The 11,418-nt window shown below is 33.8% G+C and overlaps 1 long non-coding RNA gene across 1 annotated transcript; it reads left to right on the top strand.

Annotated features, from left to right (window-relative positions):
* Window positions 1-5,129: 5,129 nt before the first annotated feature.
* On the top strand, window positions 5,130-8,286 carry LOC120165981. The gene is made up of 3 exons (XR_005519879.1): window positions 5,130-5,237; window positions 5,324-6,435; window positions 7,135-8,286. It is a non-coding gene; the product is annotated as an uncharacterized LOC120165981 (long non-coding RNA).
* Window positions 8,287-11,418: the final 3,132 nt, after the last annotated feature.

Below are 11,418 nucleotides of genomic sequence, written 5' to 3'. Positions count from 1 at the left end.
ACCCGTTGACCGACCCGACCCGTTACCCGACCCGACCAGGTGACATTCTGGGAATTATTTTGAAAAAGTGACATTTTGAGAATTATTTTGAAAAAGGTGACATTTTGGGAATTATTTTGAAAAAGTGACATTCTGGAAATTATTTTGAAAAAGTGGCATTCTGGGAATTATTTTTAAAAAATTGACATTTTGGGAATTTTCGAATATGGACTATTGAACCCCTTTGACCATAATTTTGACCGGCTTTAAACGGCCATTAAACGACCTTGATTTTGTTCGAGTATAACTATTCTGACATTTTTCGATGTGCCGAATCCGTTTCCGAAATCCGTTTCTCCAAATTGGAACCCGAAGGCCACCAAATCATCAGTCAAACCCGTTGACTTTGATTTTGACCAAGAATTTGAATTTTCAAAAAGTCATACTTTATGTTTTTCGACGTCCTGATTCCGATTCTGCAATCCGTTTGGTCAAATTCAGACTCGAAATCCTCTAAATTGATAGTCAAACCCGAAAAATGCTTATATACTTAAGAATTTTAGCTTTGATCAATTAAGTAACACTTGAGGTTGATAAATTATTATTGTTTGAAGGTACAAGAGACTCTCCGGATCATTCGACAACTCGACCCATCTCTTCTAGATCAGTTAAACCACGTGTGTCAGTATTCACCCGTAAGACCCGTAAATTTTATGATTTTAGAGATTAATTATGTTACCCATTAATAATATAGTGTTATTATAAATTAGGTTCGAAAACTGTAGCAGAGCGTGGTGAGACCAGCAATCAGTAGATCTACTACTTAAACCTATTATCGAGGTGTGTTCCCTATTTATTACTGAACTATTTTATTTGTTTTAATATGTGGTACACTGAATTCTTTGGTTACTGTTTTACTGATGCACCGATTTAATGTGATGGTTTATGGATTATGACCACTATCTGATTTTGTTTTGAAATGGTATATGATTACCATGTTTATGGATTTATGGAATTTATGTCACGATGCAATTGAATTTTTGGAATACGAATTTATAAAGTACAGCTCTGATCAAGCTGGAAAATTTTACGGACCTAATGTGACTCTTAGGTAGGCTCTGCGGCCCTGAGATCATTCTCGGGTAGGCCCTACGGCCCAAAGATGTGTTCTTAGGTAGACCCCACAACCCCGAAATCTATCTTGGGTATGCTCTTATGCTCTAAGATATTCCCTTAGGGTAACTCTTTTATGAGATTTATTGCAGTATAATTTTTATGAGATTTATTGGACGATGATTTGTTTAGTGTACCTATCATGATTTTATAGTAATGTTGGGACACACTGAGCCTAGCTCACTTTTCAAAAATGTTTTCCCTTTCCGATACTATTAGTTAGATTCACCTGATTGAGCACTTGGAGGATCAACATATCTCTTGAAGTATATCGTATTGTAATGTTTTATCTTTTAAGTTGACACTATTTTGGTAACATGTGCCTTATTTTAAAGTATTGGATTTTATAATGATTACTCATTTGCTATTTATATTTGGTTTATCGTAAATTTGGATTTTTTAAGAAATGTTTAAATTATTATTTTTTCATTATATATTTATGAGTTGTATTTTTATAATATAAATTATTATAATTTCATAAACGTCATTTATAATGTGATTTTACCATGATTGAATAATGGTTTCGGAACAATATCTTTAAGAATCATGAATGTGATTCACTAGACTTAGTCGAAACGCATAGACCGGGTCTAGGGGGTTACATTTGTATCCTTTGTGATCTTTACATCTATAATGGATATATTTGTATCTTTTGTAATCTCTACATATATAGTGGATTATTGTTCTTCTTGTTCGTAAAGGTAAGTAAGGTCAAACCACGTTAAATCTAGTCTCTCGTACATGCCTTATTTTATGTACATCTTGTTTTAAGTATTATTCCATTCCTAAATTCCTAATTGTGCCACATTGAATTCAATCAAACTCTAACAACAATAAAAATGGTTGAAGGATAAAATGAGATAATTTTTTTTGTATATTATGTAGAAAAGAAATTAAAAATTTTGGTTTTAAAGTTTTTGGGTATAGAATACCAAGAAGAAAATAATTTTTGAAATTTGATGTTTCTGTATGAATAATTTAAAAAATAAATAATTTTGTACTCAAGAATTTAATCATTCTAAGGATAGAATGGTATATAAATATTTATATATTATGTAAAAAAACAAATAATTAATTAAAAATTTAAACATCAAATAAGATTGATAAAGTAAAGATTAAGAAGTACGAACTAGTTTATCTCAGTGGTTAAAGAGATGTTTATTATCTTCAAAGGTCTTAAGTTTAAATATATCATATATTAAAAGTGTTTTACCGTTCATTATCAAATGAGTTATAAGTGTTTAGAATATACCTTATAATTAAATCACGGCTAATTTTCATAGCGGAAAGTAAAAAGAATGACAAAAATTAAAAGAAATCACCACGCAATCAAAGTTGAAAATCTCGGTAAGTTCAAGATACCAATTGTCTAAAAGTTTCCTTTATCCTTGAACATTTTTAAGCATAATAATTATTTTAAGGGTAAAGTATAGTAATGGTCATTGAATTTTTCTAAAGCTTAGATTTAGGTCTCCTAACTTTTAAAACTTGTAATACAGTCCTCAAACATTTAGTCCGTTTATAATATGGTCCCCGATATAACCGGCCGTTTGACGTTGTTTACAATATGGTCACTAAACTTTTCTGGTGCTTGAATTTAGGTCTTTCAACTTTTAAAACTTGCAACACAGTCCTCAATTTCATTCTAAACCCTAAATTCTAAAATACTTCAATTTAAAGTTTAGAATGTAATTAAAGTATTTTGGAATTTCGGGTTTAGAATGTAATAAGTGTTTTGGACTTTTGAACATGAATTTGCTATTTGATAGTGTTTACTTCAATATAAATTTGAGGTATATTGCTTGCACATCCAACGACTGCCTCACTTTAAACATGAAAAGTGCACCTATCACGGTTATTGCATAAATCGTTGAAGTAAAAGTAACAAGGTCAATTTATCTTGTTCGTAGTTGCCACACTTTGGTATGACAATCCAATAGGTTTGGATGAAACTTGAGCATGCGCATCCAACAGCTGCGAAAATAGTATAGAGTTTTAGTTCATAATACCACAACATACAACCAAGCAATAACTAAAATAAACCAAGAATATCAATTAATAACTTATTCAAAAGGAGGACTTAATAAATAAAGGGAAAGAGGTTCAATCATAGTCACTCCAAAAGCTAAGACGTCAAATGGGTTGTTTAAGATAGACAATAGATGCCAAATACAATATTACTAGTTGCAAATGCATTAAGCCTACCCTTTTAACATATAATTGCTTATAATGCTCCACGTTTAATGTTCCTCAATAGCCAAACATGATGAGAATCTAAAGCAGATAGCAGAACTAAAGTCATAAGACCCCATAATTCTTGTAAATTCATGGCATGTCAGCAATAAAAGACATTGTAAAACATAGAGGACACTGCAACAAATATATATATGCAAGAAATGAAGGTGCAGATGTTCAATGACCGGGCAACATATCAAGTAGTTGCTCCAAATATACTACCCTGTCATGATGCCTTTCGAGTTGTGTGTATGTAGAATTGTCTTCTAACGCTATAATTCAATACAGATTCAACTGTAAAATTTCCAAAACATGTAAAAAAAATCCAATTCGTTCACGATATATCAGTCCCATAATCAACTTTTAAAACTTATTAAAAAGAATACGAGCTCATAGGACGCTGAAAACCACATGTCAGATCAATACAATTCCCAATAAACTAGTACCAATAGTCTTTCGGATTGAGCATGGGGATTTCACTATGTCGATACTCACAACCAATTCCCTCATTTAAAGAAAAACCAAATAAAAAGATCAAAAAAATTTAGCCTAGGACCATCTTTTACTTCTATTCTGATGGACTGAATATCTTTCATAAGGAGTACTAAAAGTTTTGAATAAAAAGAAAGAAATAAAATTAGATGGTTTTGGTTCAAAACTAACACTGAATATCCAGATCCTTGACATGCAATTCCAGAAACATAAAAATTTCAACAAAAAACACACAATACGAGCTGAAAATGGGAAAGTGCGAAAGAGAAAAAACTTACTTCCAGATAGTTCAAAAGAGAAAATAAATACTATCTTGCAAGTGAGGGGAGAGGCTAAGAAGTAAGCGTAATCGGTGTTGCGTTCCAGCAATTCTTCCTCCATTTTTTCTTTGTAAATAAAAAGCTGAAAGACAGAGCACTGCTTGGGTTGACAATTTTACATGATAGAAAACTGAAGAACAAAAACCAAACGAGAGTGCATGTGTGCGAAAGAGACTGAGAGGTGAAGGCGTTGTTTGAAATTTCATTATATTTGATTATCTGTTGGAAAATCTTTAACTACAATGATTAAACGAAGAAATTATTATATGTCATTTATACAAAATAATTCCAGCTTTGTTGGTGACTTTCAACAATGATACTTAGTTCATCTTAGTAGTATTTGTCAACTTTGCATTTCTAACCCCATTTTTTTCTCCCAAGCATTTCATCGAACATCCATGCTTCACATGAGATGACATGTATATAACATTACACCTTGAATCGTTGATGGTCCCGATAGTCCCTTGGCCAGGTCTTCTCTCAATGGACCCTTATTCAAGTCAATACCTCCACAAAATTCAAAGTTAGATTAGAATTTCCCATGCATCCCCGACTGAAAAGTTACGCTGGAAATGAGAAGAGAAGCAAAAAAAGAAATTTGAGATTGAAAAGGAATTTGGGGTTTATAATGAAATTGAAGATTATGTTGCAAGTTTTAAAAGTTGGGAGACCTAAATGCAAGAACTTTTCAAGTTCAGTGACCATATTGCAAACGGAGTCAAACTGCCGGTTACATCGAGGACTATATTGCAAATAGACTAAATATTAGAGGTCTGTATTGCAAGTTTTAAAAGTTTAGAGACCTAATTGTAAACTTTAGAAATATTTAGTGACCATTACTATACTTTACCCTTATTTTAATTTTATAAATAGAATTAAAATTTGTAAACTATCTCATCATACCTGCTCATTATCGTGTCCATTCCTCTCCGTCGTTTTTTCTCATTATTCTTCTTGGGGTTGTGTACTTTGCACGTTAACTCATTCTTTGTATTTTGTTGCTAAGGCTCATTTTCAACATGGTATTAGATGTTGACGGTCCGTGTGCATGTGGATTATTCATCTTCCTCTTCTGATTTCTTTTTCCCTTATATTTCTCATGCCTGACTCGGTTGTTGATACAGAAACGCCGTCGGAGTAACCGGTGGTGCCTTGCCTCAAAATCGTCGGAAGGCAACTTTTGCCAACAAATATGTTAATTTTCCGCTTAATGACCATAATTTTCTCCTCTGGAAGCAACAAGTTGTGTTGATGATTCGTGGCCATGACTTTGAGCATCTTCTTGATAGTTGTGCTCTGGTGCCACCGCATACAGTTGCTGACGAAAATCGCTTATCGGGTTCACAAGAAGCAAGATAGTTCTTTAGACTCTTGGCTCCTATTGGCTATCAGCCCTTCAATTTTGTCTTAGTTAGTGGGTGAGAAGACTGCTTCCAATATTTGGAATATTGTTCTCAAGTTGTATTCTAGGTTAAAGAAGACTAGGATTATGAGTTTTCTTTTTTGCCTTAAATCCCTAAAAAAACAGATCAAGGAGATCTGTGATCTTCTCTCAACAAGTGGAAGTCCTGTTTTTGAAATCAAATAGATTGCCATTCTTCTCAATGGTGTTCCTCAGGAGTTTGAACCGTTCGTTGTTGCCATCACGATGAGTCGTTAGCCATACACGTTTGAAACAGTGACGTCTGATCTTGTGGATGCAGAATCACGGATGGGTGATCACATGAGGATTCCTGTTTCTATCAATATGGTGAGAAATAATCGTGGCAAAGATTTTAATAGCACTCGAGGCCAGAATGATGGTGTTCTTGGTTATGTTGAGGATTGATCTGTTGATAATCGGAACCAAGGTCAAGCCAATAATCGTTACAAAGGAAGGCTTCAACATCAATATCAATTTTGTGGAAAGTTAAGCCACCTTGTTGACAGATGTTGGCACAGATTCGATCAAGATTTTAAGGGCATTTCCTCTCAACGCTCACAATCCAATAATGATGTGCATGCTAATGTTTGTAAATACACGTTCGAGTCTCCTGAATCTTTCTATAATATGTTTGTTAGTCCTGCTGCAGGTATTAAAGTTTCTGATGACACTGCGACAGCTGATACGAGTCATGTAAACTCGGTCATTGCTAAGGGTGTTTAGCAACGAATGATAAGTGGTTTCCTGACTCTGGTGCGACTCACCATGTGACTTACGAGAAGCCATCTACTTCAATTTCTTAACAGTAATCATGTAAGGGTAAAATGTAATTGGGTGATGGGTATACTTTGCAGATTTCTCATGTTGGTTGTGCTACTTTACCTACCGAGTCTCGTTTGTTAAAACTTGACAATGTCCTTTTTGTGCCTCAGATCACTAGGAACTTGTTGTCTGTATTTAGGTTTACTAAGGATAATAATGTTTATCTCGAGTTTCACTCTGATAAATGCTTTGTGAAGGATGAAACTATTGGTTTGGTTCAGTTTGAGGGTAAACTTGAAGATGGTTTGTTGATGTGATCTTACTCATGCACCTACTCATTTACTTCATACTTTCGTTTTCTGTAACAAGGATGAAAGATCAAGGAGCATTTTCTTTCTTTTCACATCTTTTCATTTATCTATCATATAGTTATTTTATGTATAGTTTATGCCATGTTGAATTTGCCATGATTATACTTCACTATGTCATGCATTGCATACATTATCATAACATTTACTTAACTTATTATATGCACCTTATGCTACGCTTAGTTATATCATGTCATAGTCCCTATTGTATGTTCATCATATTCTTTCCATAGCATATTATATGTCGCCACGTCTTTACTTAGCTTATTATATGTTACGTTATGTTACTTAGTTCATTTACATTCATAACATAGATGCCAAATTTGATTCATGGCATTCCTAATGTTATCATTACTTATTCCTTTGTTTTTGTCACACATAGGTTATTTGAATGATAAGGAAGGCTATGACAGCTCATGGAATAAGGTCTCATCATATGGCAGCCCAATATAGCTCATTTTTAGCTAAAGAAGCTCAAAGCATAAGGACATTAGCTTAGGAGTAGCTAAAGGAGCTGAACGGGAGCTGAAATGGAGAGTAGCTGAGGACGGAAGGCAGTTGGAGGTCAGCTAAGGTGGTAGCTGAGTAGTTGGAGTGTCACTAGTTAGCTAGGTTTAGTCTACCTAAGGCACCTTACCTAGCCACCAAGTACTTACCATGTGCCAAGCACACCCCTATGGCCGAAATATCACAACCTTGGCGTGGAAAGGCATGATCATTCAAGGAGTTGCAACCATCCAAGGAGAACCATGTGCAACCTACAAGCATGTGCACTCAATGTGACTCAAAGTATGCGCCAACCTTCAAGAGACATCACCATTCGACCAAGGCCTCACAACCATTCATTTTGGTGCCTAGGATAAAGCATCACAAGCCTATTCGGCCAAGCCTTGTAACCATTCTTTCAAACATCAACAAGGCTGAACCATGCAATCTATTCGACCATAAAGGAGTTCTAAGGCTTATTAAAGGCTGGCCGAACCATCACCTTACTTATTCATTACCAAAGGATGTAATTAAACATCAAAGAATCATGTACCTTCATGGGAAGTGCCTTTGCCGAACCAACTTGTATCCATTCAGCCTTCCCCTTCATTTTCTATATAAAGCCAATGCCTTGGCTCTTGTAAGGCATCCAATCAACTTTTGCTTAATATATTGTGCGGTCTTGCTGTCTGACGGGGATGGTGCTAGTCCTGAGAGTTATCACGCGAGTCCTCGTGCAGCTACTGCTGCTAATGAACCAGTTGAAGCGGGTGTTTGTAGGTCTTGGTAAGATGGTGAACCGACTGTTCAGGATGTGGTGGTTTAGTCTAGAACTCAAAATGTTCACTCTATGGCAACTCGTAGCAAATCAGGGATTGTTTAGCCTTAGGTCTATAATACTATGCATCTTGAGATACGTTCTTGTGTGCAGGATGTGCTTCAACACCATCATTGGAAGGATGCTGTTGAGGCTGAATATAAGGCTTTGATTGGTAATGGTACTTGGGAATTAGTTCCTTTGCCAGTTGATCGTAAAGCAATCGAGTGTAAGTGGTGGTTTCAAATTAAGTATAATTGTGATGTCTCCATCAATAAATATAAAGCCAGATTCGTGGCTAAATGGTATTCGCAGGTTCCTGGATGTGATTTTTCTGATGCATTCAGTCTTCTTGTTCATTTTTTACTGTTAATACTTTACTTTTAGTTGTTGTTACACGTGGATGGTATGTACGTCAAGTTGATGTTAACAATGCCTTTCTTAAAGGCGAGCTACAGAAAGATGTTTACATGAAACAACATGATGGTTTTGTGCAGAATGATTCTCATGGTGGTCCTCTTGTTTGCAAATTAAGAAAAACACTGTATGGGCTACGACAAGCACCTTAGAATTGGTTCAACAAGCTCAAATATTTTCTTCATTCCCTGGGCTTTATTTCTTCTCGTGTAAATAATTCTTTGTTCAATTATAGGTCTGATGAAATTGTTACGTACGTTTCAATTTATGTAGATGACATACTTGTGACTGGATCAGCTGAAACACACAAGCATTATCTCAATGATAAGTTTTTTCTTAAAGACCTTGGCTTAGTGCATTATTTTCTTAGTATTGAGGTTGTTCGTACTTCGACTGGTCTTTTTCTTCATCAACGCAAGTATGTGGAAGAGTTATTATTCAAGTTTAACAAACGGCCAGACCAGTGGACACTCCTATACTTGTCACTCCCAAGTTGAGCAAGCAGAATGGGGGGCATTATTTGATGCTCAGAAGTATCACAGTGATGTTGCTGCCTTGTTATATGTGTCATACAAGGCTAAATATCTCTTTTGTTATTCATAAGCACAGTTTATGCAGCAACCTTGTGAAGCTGATTAGTCCGGTGTAAAATGTATACTTCGATACTTGAAAGGAGCATTAGATTATGGTTTTTGGATGGTTCAGCAGTAGGAACCACTGGATCTTAAGATTCACTAATGCTGATTGGGGCAGCGATCCTGATGATCATCGATCTGTTTTTGGTCATTGTCTTTTTGGGGAAACACATGTTATCATGGAATTCAAGGAAGCAACGTGCAGTCTCACGATCAACAGTAGAAGCAAATATCGTAGCCTTGCTGATGCCACTTTGGGTGAAGGCAGTCCTATCTGAGATGGGTGTCTCGCCAGTAGAAAGTCATGTTATCTGGTGTGATAATACCAGCGTCGTTGTCATGACTGCCGACCCTGTGCTACATGCGAAAGTTAAGCATGTAGACTTACATGTGCATTTCGTTCGAGCGAAAGTTTTTAAGTAATTTGCTGGAAGTGAATTATGTACCTTCTCAACATCTGGTGGCTGATGTTTTCACCACGTCTTTTGCCAATGCTAGATTTTAACTACTGTGTCAAAATCTGAGTGGTTTCCTTTGCTCATGTTCAGTCTCATAAGTAGTTCTGTTTCTGTTTAAAGTTTTAGAAAGTTTGGAAGTAAGGTGAATATTGGAAAGTTGAGTCCCATGCCAGCTGTCAAGAGTTTGTTTTTGGTTGTTTGGTGCTAACCAAATTCTATTTCAAGTAGTTGGGTCGGTCAGCCTTTTTGGTAAACCAAACTTATGATGTTGGTTTTACAAGGTTGGGTAGGCTATATCAAAAGCTTGTTTACAAGCGGACTATAAATTATCTTTAGCCTACATTCTTTTCCCCTCATCTTACCTACTCATTCTAGTGTCCTTTCCTCGCTGCCGTTTCTTCTTATTTTTCTTTTCGGGATTGTGTACTTTGCTCATTAATTCATTTTGTGTAGTTTGTTGCTCAGGTTCATTTTCAACATTAATGCAGTGTAGTACTAATTATATAATTGGAATGGCATTGTTTAATGTTATATAGTACTAATTAATATAAATATTTGTTCTTTTTCAATATAGGTAGAAAAGAAACACATTTTCAATAAAAGTTTAAGATCATGTCAATTGAATCCCAAGTATAAAAAAACTAATTTATAAAATTAATGTTAAAAATGTCATTGAATAAGAATCATGGAGACTAAAATCAAAACAATATATTTATAATACAACCGACATAAATTATTCATATTATCTACATTTATAAAAGAATGAGTGGCATTAAATTTGAATTTGATGTACTTATAAAATAATATATTATAATTTTTTTTTAAAAAAATTGATTGATAGACCACAAATACAAAACTAAACACAAAACATGATCCTCCTTAAAATACATTCCTAAATCTAAATGAAGAAAAAGAGTGCGCCATGGTTGTAACTTTGTAAAGATGATTTTATAATAATAAATATGTGATAAGAAATACAATGTATGTTTATTTTATTAAAAAAATAAATTTTAAAAAGTATTTTTAGTAAAATTATCAAACAATGGAAAATGAATTATACAACATCATCCAAATACTAGAAAATACTTTTCAGAATTCATTTTCCAAATAGTAATTCATTTTCAAGAAAATAAATTACAATTAAACAAAGAGACCCTAGATGTATCTTAGGAAACACTTGTTTTTTTTTTTTAAAAAAAATAGGAAACAATGAGAATATTTGATAATATTTTATGGGTAAATTTTTTTGGTATCCTATTTATTTTTATGTTTATGTTTTAGTCATTTAACTTTTTTTTGGGTAAAAGTACATATACTTAAAAATACATTTTTTTACTATTTGGAGTAGTTTAGATGATAAAGGATAATGTTGTTCTCCTTAAGTAACCTAGTTTCAAGCAGTGTTGTTTACATGTGTGTGCGAGTAGATACATTTTTTTTATATTTTGATCATTTGTTGTTAAATACGATTGTTGACTCAATAAAAATGGTAATGTAACAATGTATAATAATAATTTTAATCTCAAAACTTATACATTGTGTCAATTTGGTTCTAATTCGAAATAATTTAAAAATCTTTAATATTTAAAAAATCTAAAAATTTATTTTTTATTTTAAATAAATTAACAACTCAATAAATTTAATCCTCTAATAAAATAATTTGAAATAAAATATAATTCTCACATATAAATTATACATTTTAAAACAAATTATGGATTAGGTGTGCCAGGGTGGTAACATTCAAAACAAGCTAAGATATGTGCATCAAACACGTTACAATCTAAGTTGAATTTATGGAAAATTACAACAGATATGGAATTAAACAATAAGATTTTTTTTTCTAACAGAAGGAT

This window comes from Hibiscus syriacus, unplaced genomic scaffold (genome assembly GCF_006381635.1).
Source record: "Hibiscus syriacus cultivar Baekdansim isolate YM2019G1 unplaced genomic scaffold, ASM638163v2 tig00111621_pilon, whole genome shotgun sequence".
Lineage (NCBI taxonomy): Eukaryota > Viridiplantae > Streptophyta > Magnoliopsida > Malvales > Malvaceae > Hibiscus > Hibiscus syriacus.
This window is presented reverse-complemented; position numbering and strand designations above follow the sequence as displayed.